Source organism: Tenrec ecaudatus, chromosome 16, assembly GCF_050624435.1.
Source record: "Tenrec ecaudatus isolate mTenEca1 chromosome 16, mTenEca1.hap1, whole genome shotgun sequence".
In the NCBI taxonomy this organism is placed as follows: domain Eukaryota; kingdom Metazoa; phylum Chordata; class Mammalia; order Afrosoricida; family Tenrecidae; genus Tenrec; species Tenrec ecaudatus.
The window spans coordinates 85,503,078-85,515,067 of record NC_134545.1 but is presented as its reverse complement, the minus strand read 5'-3'; the positions used below and the strand labels follow the sequence as shown (position 1 = coordinate 85,515,067).

General features: G+C 46.4%; 1 non-coding gene across 1 annotated transcript; it reads right to left on the bottom strand.

Annotated features, from left to right (window-relative positions):
• Nucleotides 1-5,780: 5,780 nt before the first annotated feature.
• LOC142429939 (U2 spliceosomal RNA) lies at nucleotides 5,781-5,971 on the bottom strand. Its single transcript, XR_012780448.1, has one exon. It is a non-coding gene; the product is annotated as a U2 spliceosomal RNA (small nuclear RNA).
• Nucleotides 5,972-11,990: the final 6,019 nt, after the last annotated feature.

Here is an 11,990-nt window from a genome sequence, read left to right as displayed (position 1 = left end):
AATCAAATGGCATATTGCAGTGGACAGACGCTGCACAAGACCTCTGCAGAGTGTTCAAGAGTGTGGACATCACTCCAAAGACTAACGTGCACCTGGGCCAAGCCAGGCCATCTTTAATTGCCACTGATGCATGTGGAAGTTGGACAATGACTACAGAAGACTCACAGGCCTCTCTGCCTTTGCATCACAGTGATGGTGAAGAATATTGAAAGGAGCATGGACCATCAGGAAAACAAATAAATCTGTCTTCAAAGAAGTGCAGCCAGAATGCTCCTTAGAATGGAGGCTGGATCGGGATTGGCCCCATCTGACCCCGCAACACGCAGGCAAAACCCTAAAGTCGTGAGGCAGAGCAACCAGATGGGGGAGGAGGGTGCAGAGTGTGCACCCCATTGGACTTAACTGGAGGACATTCCTAGAGGTAAAAAATCAGACCTTGTGTATATGTATGAACTGTGAAAAGAATTGTATGAGCCCCAATAAATTGTTAAAATAAAAAAAATGTGCCTTAAAAAAAATTAATGTTGACTGAAGAAGCAAGTTGAGAACTAAGCTGTGATAACGTTTATGTAAATAAAGCAAGGGATATGTTGTCTAAAAAAAAATCAGACCTTGATCTGTTTACCGATTCTCTTTCTTCTTTTAATTTAAATTTTTCTTTAAATTAGTTAATTTTTTTCTGGGTCATTGGTTTTCTTTTTTGTTGTCATCGTTGTGATCGCTTTTGTCGCTTTGTCTCGCTATGCCTTCTTTTTGGTGCATATTATTATCTCTGCAGATCTATCTAGATAAGACAGGCTGGAGGAGAAAACAACAGGACTGATGGTTCAGGGGATGGGAGAGGGAGAGTTGGGGGTAAAGAGGTGGTGTTGACCAACTCAGGGACAAGGGAGCAACAAGTGATCTAAAATTAGTGGCAAGGAGGGTATGAGAGGCCTGGTAGGGATTCAGCAAGGGCAATGTAACTGAGAGAAATTACTGAAACCCAAATGAAGGCTGAGCATGATAGTGGGACAAGAGGAAAATAAAAGGAAATAGAGGAAAGTACTAGGAGGCAAAGGGCATTTATTAGGGTCTAAATACAGGCATGTTCATATGCAAACATATTTATATAGGATGTTAGGAAAATAGATTTACATGCATTTATTTATAGGTTTAGTATTAAGGCAGCAGGTGGACATTGGACCTCCACTCAAGTACTTACTCAATGCAAGAACACTTTGTTCTATTAAATTGGTATTCCATGATGCACACCTTCCTGACACAATCTTTGAAGACAAATGTGTGCATAAGCAAATGTGGTGAAGAAAGCTGATCGTGCTCAGCTATGAAAAGATATAGCCTCTGGGGTCTTAAAGGTTTGAAGATAAACAAGCAGCCATCTAGTTCAGAAACAACAAAGCCCACATGGAGGAAGTACACCAGCCTGTGTGACCATGAGGTGTTGAAGGGATGAGGTATCAGGCATCAAAGAACAAAAATATATATCATTGTAAATGAGGGTGAGTGCAGAGTGGAGACCCAAAGCCCATCTGTAGGCAACTGGACACCCCTTTTCAGAAGGGTGGTGGGGAGGAGATGAGGCAGTCAGGGTACAGTGTAGCAACGATGAAACTTACAACTTTCCTCTAGTTCTTAAATGCTTCCTCCCCCACTCCTCACAATCATGATCTCAATACTACCTTACAAGTATGGCTAGACCAGAGGGTGTACACTGGTTCAGATGGGAACTGGAATCCAGGAAATCCAGGACAGATGATCCCTTCAGGACCAGTGGCGATAGTGGCGATACTGGGAGGGTGGGGGGAAGTTGGGGTAGAAAGGGGGAACTGATTACAAGGATCTACATATAACCTCCTCCGTGGGGGGTGGACAAAAGGAAAGAGGGTGAAGGGAGACATCAGGCAGTGTAAGATATGACAAAACAATGATAATTTATAAATTATCAAGGGTTCATGAGGGAGAGGGGAGTGGGGTGGGGGAATGAGGAGCTGATATCAAGGGCTCAAGTGAAAAGCAAATGTTTTGAGAATGATGAAGGCAACAAATGTACAAATGTGCTTGACACAATGGATGGATGCATGGATTGTGATGAGTTGTACGAGCCCCCAATAAAATGATTTTTTAAAAAGCATTGAGCCTGGCAACACGTTGTCTCGTGCATTTTGGACCCGTTATCAAGAGAGAACAGTCCCTGGGGAGGGCCATCATGCTGGGTCAATAGAAAGTCAGCAAACCAGATGAAGACCCTGAAGGAGATGGAGTTACGGCAAGCAACAGCGGGCTCCCCGCTCATCAACGTGAGCCCGGGGTAGGAGGGCGGGTTTTGTTCTGTCCCAGTCAGGGTTGCTTTGTGTTGCAACTGATTTAACACTTAAGAACAACATTCTTCAGCCCTCGGCTTGTTTTCTAGCAAACTCCATACATTATATCATTTCATCTGCATGCATTTAAAAAATGAAAACCTTAAAAAATCCATACGATCACTAGCACATCTATAAAAATATCCTAACTTCTTCTGTTCCTTTTCCTTGTACTTCTGTGAACTACTTGTAAAATTCTAATCTGGGCAACTCATTGGTGAATTTCTGAAGTTTCCTAAATTTTTTTTTTTTAATTGAAGAAACCAGGGTATTTGTCCCAGAAAGATTCCCACAGCCTGCAGTCGGCAGTTTACATTCTTGCGGTTCTTCTGTTCATATTATTTTCTTTTTTGATTTTTTTTGTTTTATATTATTTTCTTTAAATTAGTATTCACATCAAAAACCTTGACCAGATTCAGGTTTGATTGTTTGGAAATACCGCTTTATAGATTGGGGTGGGAGGGTTTAAGTTGTGTTGTTTGGGCTTCTGTTTTCATTTTGTGAAATGAACAATAATTGATTATCATTCCTTAGATCTAGTCTTTCATTAAAGGTTCTACACATTCCTTCATTATGTAGCAGCTGGAAGATTTCTATAAATAAAGCTTTTCCCTCACTATTTGGTTACCTTGATGTACAGTTCATATAAAAAAGACATAAAAATGTGTGCTTTTTCCCTCTTTCTTTGTAATTTCAAAAAAAAAAAAAAGGTAGAGTTTCTAGCATTCTCCAGAGCAGACTAATAAGTCTTTTAAAGTATAATCAAGTACTCATGGATTTAAATGTATTTGATGAGTTTCAATCCATTGCAGCTATATTCTCATTAGTGCTCAGTTGTCTCATTTTTGGTCAATGGGGGCCTCTAACTGATGCCTGCGCCACTTGAAACTATAACTCCTATTAGCTTTTTATTAGTTTTCTAGCATTTTAATATAATGTGGTTTCCAGATCCACCTGTACATGTTCTGCTTCCGACCTGGATTCTTCCCTTTACCCAGAGACTCTGGTTCATTTCAGTGTAGTGGGTTACAAGTTGCACTGCCAACCATGAGGCCGGCAGTTCAAAACCACCAGCTGCTCTGCGAGGGCAAGATGATGCTTTCTACTCCAGTAAGCTTCAGTCATTGAGACCCAGAGAGGCAGTTGTACTTGGTCCTACAGGGTCGATACAGGGTCACTGGGAGTCACAAACAGTGGGAAGGCAGAGAATGAGCTTTCTCTGTGGTTATGACACCGATTCCATAGATAGGCTTCTTTAGTTCACTTTGCTTTTGATTGTTTAGGGATTGCTTATTCGTTTCCTCAATCTTGGTGTATTATTACAGGAAATGTTTGCATGATTCTATAGCGGAATCTTTAAGCTAAAGTATACTCAGTGACATCTACATTCTACCTTTCTTTTCCACTTGGATGTCTCCTTCTCTGATAGATGTTCATTTGAAAGATATGTTTTGGTTTATCTTTGCATTTTAAAAAATGTAGGAAATAAGTATATGCATCCGTAGTCCTTTCTTTTGTAGATAAACAGTTGTCTGTTCTATACATGTTTCGCTACTTTAACAAGGATGTTTACACGTATGCTATAGCAATCTTTGACATGTTTATCTTCTGGCCCAGCCTGCTCTCTGGTGCATCTCTTTCCAAGGGTCACACATTCCCTGAAAGAGATTCTCAGTGGCATGGGCCTGGATGCACTTTAAAGGCAAATGGATTTGGGGTTTGAAGTCTACTGTTTTCCTGATTAGCTATGTGACTTTGGGCAAATCAGTTAATCTCATTGGGCCTCATTATTCTAATCTACAAAACAGAGAAGCAAATTTCCCCCACAGAGTTATTGTGAGGATGGAATGACGTCATGTAGAAAGAGCACAGGTCATAAGCTCTAGTAATTGGTACCAATTGGATAAATGGGAGTTGTGTCCTTTTATTTTTAACAATGGCTTTTCTTTCTTTTCTTAATTTATTTTAAAATCATTTTATTGGGGGCTCATACAACTCTTATTACAATCCATACATACATGTGTAAAGCACATTTGTACAGTTGTTGCCATCATCATTCTCTGGGATAAAGTTTATTGTGGCCAATAAACACATATGGGGATAATTGAAGGGTGGAGAGATAAATGGTTCTGTAAGCCTTGCCTTTCTAGTTCTCAGGTCTTTTGCTTTATGATGGTCGGACCAGAGTTTAGCTGCCTTAGCCAGTTCCCTACTTCAGCTTGCAAGGCTCACTTCCTGCAAGACATACCTGAGGAGAAGCTGCATGGATCTACCCCGATGCAGCCCTGGGTGCTGGAGCAGCCATGTGGAGACCCCTGCCAGTGCTGAGATGCTTACATGTTCACTGACTCAGCTTTCCTCCTGCAGTCGGCATCATTGTGTCTGTTTTGTGAGATGGAGGAGGACTTTGTGGATTGGTCTTGGACATATGGGCTAATGTTGGACTTGTGGGCTTGGGCAGCACTGGGTTGGGATGCTTTCTTGATGTCCAATTACCCTTTATATAAAACTCTCTCTTATACGTATGAGTCTCCATTGATTTGTTTCTCTAATGTACCCAGACTAACACATTCTCAAAACATTTGTTTTCTACTTGAGCCCTTGGTATTGGCTCCTCATTTTGTCCCCTCTCTCATGAACCCTTGATAATTTATAAATTATTATTATTTTGTCATGTCTTACACTGTCCAACGTCTCCCTTCAACCCACTTTTCTGTTGTCCATCTCCCAGGGAGGAGGCTATATATAGATCATTGTGATCGGTTCTCCCTTTCTCCTCTACCTTCCCCCCACCCTCCCAGTATCACCACTCTCACCACTGGTCCTAAAGGGATCATCTGTCTTGGATTCCCTGTGTTTCCAGTTCCCATCTATACCAGTATACATCCTCTGGTCTAGCTAGATTTGTAAGGTAAAATCGGGATCATGATAGTTGAAGGGGGGAGGCAGGGGAAGTGATATTTAGGAACTAGAAGAAAGTTGTGTGTTTCATCATTGCTACCCTGCAACCTGACTGGCTTGTCTCCTCCCCGTGACCCTTCTGTAAGGGGTGTCCAGTTGCCTGTAGATGGGCTTTGGGTTTCTGCTCTGCACTCTCCCTCATTCGCAATGATTTGATTTTTTTGTTCCTTGATGCCTGATACCTGATCCGTTTGATCTTGTGAGCACACAGGCTGGTGTGGTTCTTCCATGTGGGCTTTGTTGGTTCGCAGGTAGATGGCCACTTGTCTACCTTCAAGCCTTTAAGACCCCTGATGTGCTATCTTTTGATAGCCGGGCACCATCAGCCTTCTTCACCACATTTGCTTATGCACCCATTTGTCTTCAGTGATCATATCAGGGAGGTGAGCACACAATGATATGATTTTTTTCCCAATAAAACGCTCTAACTTTAATGACCATTTGAGAAGTCCCCCGTGGGGGTGCACCGTTCCCGGAGGTACTGCAATACCAGGTCGATGCGTGGAGTGGACGGAGCAAGCTCCTATTCCAACTCCCTGCTCCAAAAATCCATTTAATATATTGTCCTCGGATAGAGGACGTATCAGATATTAAACTGATAAGAACAGATACTACACTTGATCTTAGCCAAAAGGCCGAGAAGCGATACAATGATATGATTTTATGTTCTTTATTGAACACTGGCTTTCCTTGAATGATCCCAGGAACCTTACAAGTGCTGAATGGAACTTACCCTACTTCCGGTTTTTGAAGGAGTGGAGGCTTTGGACTGTGCGGGCACTCACTTGGACCACGGATGCTGTCGGGGTCACTCAGCTGTCTCTCCATAGTCGAGCCTGTCTCCTTCAGATCCTAGGCCAGCCCCACTGAGGGGTGTTCTATTTTACAAGATACCACAATCTCTTGCCTTCCCAACTTCCTTCCTTGGCTCAGGCTCTTCTGGTCCTAGATTAGTGCTTTCAAATCTCTGCACATCCTGAAGGCACTTCCTTCCAGATCTGGAACCTACTTTCTCATTCTCTCCTTAGGGCCCCAGAGCCTAGGTTCATCATTCCACCTTCTTCCCTGCCTCCCCACCACTGTTGAAGCTTTATTATCATCATTAGGTCAGTACATCGCTGTTGTCTCAAAATGATTACATTGTCAGGTTGCCATTTTGTTTCTGGGTCTCATTGCAGCCACCCAGCACTACAGTGTCACTGATGACACGACTGTCTTGTTGCCACAGTCAGAGTCATGGCTATCTAGTGAGTTTATTTCTTGGTTGATATCAGTAAACTGTCCTGTTTCTGGATTGCATCATACCAGCCCTATGGTATCCCTTGCATCTTTGTAGTGATACATCTTTGCTGCATTTGAAGAGGATGATGATGATGATGATTTTGGTCGAATGAGAAATTTTATTGGAGCCTGTGACCGAGAGTCAGCCATTGCCCAATGTCTCTCGGACAACTGCATTTTATTATTGTAGGATCACTGTGTTTCAGTATTGTTTCTTTGAATTGCGTTGGCCTTTTCAAACTGAAATGCAAATTTAAGGTGGTACCAGAATCAGAGCCAGAATGTGTATCTCCCAATGCTAATTCCCAAGTCCAACTCACTCCCTTGCATTACTTCCCTCTAATCCTGTGCATTGGACATTATGCCAGGCATGTCTCTCCCAGTCTATCCAATGTCATTCTCGGCATTTCTAGTTCTAAGCCAGCTTCTCTCCCTGTGGCTGGTCCCATTGATCACCCAGTCCCCTGGAGCACAATCCTTGGGGCAGCTCCTCCATCACAGAACCCCCTTCCACAGGTCCATCTTAGTCTCCCTTCCTCTCTCTCTCCTTCCAAACCCCCTTCCTTCATTCCCTCCCTTCTCCTCCCCCTCCTTCCCCATAACGTAACCAGCTTCTAATGATGTTCCTGCATCGACCTTTCCCTTCAACCACCCTATTCAGTGCCCAGAATTGACTTACCAAAGAATGTTTTGTGTCTGGCCCTCCTTAGAAGCAGCCAGGGACCTCCTACGAAGGCCATGGAAAAGGCCATACTCCCCAATTTGACATTGGATACCTTTACAAACGAGTCTCCAGTTCTATTTCCAACCGTCTCTAACTGTCTCTCCTCCTGCTTCTCTGAACAACTCTGGCTCCAACACACCCACCTGTCTGCGCGAAGCACCATCCCTCCTGGCCCTGCACTTTGCTGCCTCTGGGAAGTCTTGGGCCTCGCGTCCGCCCCTCCAGTTCTCAGCAGTCTCTCCTCCATCGGAGCCCACCCAGCACACTTGGTTTGGGCCAGCTTGATGGCCTCTCACAAGTGTTCCCCAAGGACTTCCTATGTCTCCGGACCCTGCCCACTGGCCTGGAACTGCTGGAAGAGGACTGACTTGGGAAACCAGCAAAGCTGGCCCCAGAGTCAAGCTAGGGGGGGCGCCATGACAGGGCTAGCCATTCATTCAACAATGAGTGCTTGTTTGTTATGTGTTAAATGCCAGTATAAAGACATGGACTGTATCCGTGTGAGACTTTTTAGTAGGCATTTTGGTAGAAAGATAGACAGTGCACAAGTATTTATCAGGGGGATGAATGGGGAAGCTTGGGAACTATAAAAGAACATTGCAGAAGTCAAGGAAGTCTTCCTGGAGGGAGTGACATTTCCTTGGAGATCTGGAAGATGGATAGCAATTAGTCGATGGGAGATGGAGCTGGTTGTAGAGGTGAAGGAGGCGTTCACGCTGAGGGAGGAGCACATAAAGGCTGGCATAGGGAGTCAGTGTGGCACTGGCACAGACCAGGAGAAGCTTGCCGGAGGCAAAGGTGGGCTGTACCAGGGGTCAAGGCTTTGTGCTGGTGAGTCCAGTTAAGGAGGTTGAACTTCCCTCAAGCCCCTTTGTGAGCTACTGAAGAATTTTACACAGAGGGTTCCCGGGTGGTAGGATGCTGTTTGCATTTTTACCGATCACCTTAGGCCAAGAGCCTAAATCGGAACAGCTGGCAGCGCTGAGGATGGCTCAGCCTTGGGTAGCAGAGAGGAAGTAGAAGCAAGTGGATGGAGTCTAGTATCGTTGGGGGAAGGAGAACTGATAGGACTTGGATTCTGATTGGATGCAAAGGCCTAGGGAGAGGGAGGAGTCAAAGGTGATTGGCGAGATCCTGGCTTGAGCCATTGAGGGGCCTGATGGCGCCATTCCCAAGATTAAGATCAATGGGCTGCGTGGCCACGCTTTGAGCTCTACACACATCCTTCCTCAAGGTGGTTGAAGGGAATGACAGGGAGGACAGAGAGCTATGCGACCTGAGCCAGTCAAGCGGTCAAGAAGGCCTCCCGGTTGGGTCAGTTTATGGCAAGACATGACTAAGTGGAGCTGGGGCCCCAAGATAGGAGGTTTGGCCTAGGGCTGGGATCTAGGGAACACAGAAGCCAGGGGAGCAGGAGACCTGGAGACTTGGAATGGCCCCAGGGTGGCCCAAGGCCTGGGTGACTCCAGCCTTGGTTGGTGACAGACGGCTGGGCTGGGCTGGGCTGCCCTCGCCTCCTCCGATAATTAATCCCGCGCGGGGGCCGCGGGCGATGACAGGGCTGTCTAGCGTGCACTTAAGCATTAAATGACCAATTTCTGTCAGACTAACTTCCCCAGCCTTCCCGTCCCCTCCTCTGCCGCCCACCCTCCGCCTGCACCCCCTCCCTCTGCTCCTTGCACTCTGAGTTTTTCAGCAACTGATGGCTCCTGGTTCATTTCTGTGGAATTAATTGGTCCCTGAATGAATTCTGTTGACAGGGCAATTTATCATGTGTTTGGGCTGACAGTGCGGGTGTCGGGGGTGTAGGGGGTGGGGAGATGGACGGGGGCGTCGAGATAAGGAGGAGGAGGGGGGTCTGGGTTGGGGTGAATATTGACCATAGATGGGAGCCAGAGAAGCACCAGTCCAAGAGCTTGGGGCGCCACAGAGCACACCCCACTCATGGCCTGACCCTTTGCTATACATTCCTGACCCCACAAGTTCGAGAGGAAATCCCAAATTGGACAGAACCTCCCAAACTTTGCATGCTCTCTCAACTTTTTAATCATCTCAAATGGGGGGGAGGGAATGTCTTCAATGGGGAGGGGGATTCAGCACCACCCTATATTAACCCTCTGAAGGCCGGCATGGGGCCTGGAGCTCCGGGAGAGGACTATGTGTGCATGTGTGCGCATGCGCATGCTCAGGCACTCAAGGCGTGAAGGACTGATTAGTCTAGGGGGTAAGGGGGCTGATCCCCAGGGAGTTGGGCGCTCAGCCGGCCTGGCTAACAGGGACCTAAGGGACTGACTAATTAGAGTATTGGGATGGTTTGGGCAGGCGGGGGTGTTGGGGGGGGAAGGTATGAAATGTAGTTGCCCCAAAGAGCTGTTTCCTTTGTCTCCCTCCCCTACTCCCCTCCCCTCACCTCCGGTGGTCCCCTCAGACCACCGTTCATCTTCCTGATACTCACAGACCCTACCCCAGAGACCTCGGAGCAGGGGGAAAGGCAGTGCTAACTCCCAGGTGGGTGGAATGGCAACAAACAAATACATCCATGGGTCTCCCTCCATTCCCATCTCCACGTGAAAGCACCCCACCTCACCTCAACAGAGCGTTCCTGAACTTCTGCCCATAGACATCCGCTGGGCTTCTACAATACCCAACTGCCAAAGGCAGCATCAGAGTCTAAAAGGCCCCGTTGACGATCTGATGGTTCTACATGGAGCAAGGAAGGCGTCCTGAGTGACATGGGGTGGTGAATGTAGACCTTGGAAGCAACTCCTTGGACCCCTCCATCCCAGTTTGGAGAAAGCTCCATACATGCATCCTTTTTGCCTTGCCTGCTTGTGGGGGCTGGGAATTCCCTCGGGGGGAGCTACCTCTCCCACAAGGCAGCTGAAATTGAGCCTGGACACTTGAGATGCATAGTCTTAGAGATCAGACAGAATGACTGGGCTCAGTCAACCAGGGAGGCTGGAAGAAGGAGAAGGGGTGAACTGGGTCGGGGAGAGAAGGGCAGGGGGATCTTAGGGTGTCCTGAGGGCAGAAGGGGCAGCCAGGCACACACCAGTGCGTGCACTTGGCAGCATGGTCTGTGTGTTCTCACAGACATCCTTCTCAAGCCTCCAGAGTTATTGTCAGGTGCCATCCAGTGGGATCCAGTTCAGAGAGACTATGTATCACAGAACAAAACACTGCTCGGCCCTGCCCCCTCCTCACCATTGCTGTTATGTTAGAGCTCTTTGTTACAGCCACTGTGTCAGTCCATCTCGTGGAGCGCCTTCCTCTTTCTCTCTGACCTTCTACTTTACTGAGTATGATGTCCCTTTTCAGGAACTGGTCTCTCCTGATAACTTGCCTAAGTACATGAGGCCAAGTCTTGCCAGTCTCGCTTCTAAGGAGCATTCTGGCTGTACTTCTCCTAAGACCGATTTGTTTGTTCTTCTGGCAGTTCATGGTCCTTTGAATATTTTTCACCAGCACTGTAATTCCAGGGCATCGATTCTTCCTGAGTCTTCCTCATTCACTGTGCAACTCCCACTCACTACATGGGAGGCGACTGAAAAGACCATGGCTGGGCTGGGCACACCTTAGTCCTCCAAGGGACGCCTTTGCTCTCTGGCACTTTAAAGAGGTCTGTGAAGCAGAGTGGCCCAGTGCAAGGCACCCTTTGAAGTCTTGACTGCGGCTTCCACGAGCACGCATGGTCCATCCAAACAGGATGAGGCGTCTTCTAGCATCCTCCATCTTCCTCAAGGCTGGACCTAACTTTACTGTCTCCTTTCTCTTCGGAGAACTTCTGCAACCTCTAACTCCCACTTCCTTCCAACTCCTCACCTCATGCCTCCACCCATCCTGTCAGGTCTCCTTCCCGGACCCTCATGGCCATTTCTCAAGAGCTACTCTTCACCGCGTCCCCCTCCCTCTTCATCCTCTACCTCAGTCACCAGGCGTGTCCACATTGCCCTTGGGCCAGTGTCAGATTACCAAACAAGCAAAGTAACTAGTCTTGTTTGTGTCTACTTGCTAATATGACCAATTTCACACTTAAAAAAACATCTCATTGGCATATACTTCACATATACCATCTAATCCTTCCATCACCCTAAAAGAGTTGTACAATCGTCACCACCATCAATTTCAGAACATTTTCTTCTCATACTCATTGTTGTTAGCTCCTCATCCCCCCCCCCCATTCTCCCCTTCCATGCCCCTATCCAATTACTGTCTCTATAGACCTTCATATACAGAAAGTCATATAAAGCTCAGAGAGGAAGCAAACAAATAATAACTAGATAAAACATAGAAAAACTTTGATCAAAAAGAAAGCAGAAAATATTAAAAACTGAAATAACTTAAAAATCGGTCAAAAGGGAGATCAACTGATAGGGTGTTACATTTTAAACTTACAACATCTATCACAATCCACTTTACAATGGTCTCTAGTGTATAGCAAGGCTGTTGCCATCCCTCAGACTCTGGTCGGAGGGGAGTCATTGGAGACTGTAACCCATGCGGAAACTCTGTCATTGCATTTTGGGCTTCCACCGTCATCCATAGCTTTCTGCAACCAAGGTTCACGATTCAAGGGCTGATACCATTCCCTCCTTCGGATTGGCTTTTATTATTTAGAATCCCTGGGTCACACCGGCTGGTGTACTTCTCCCACATGGACT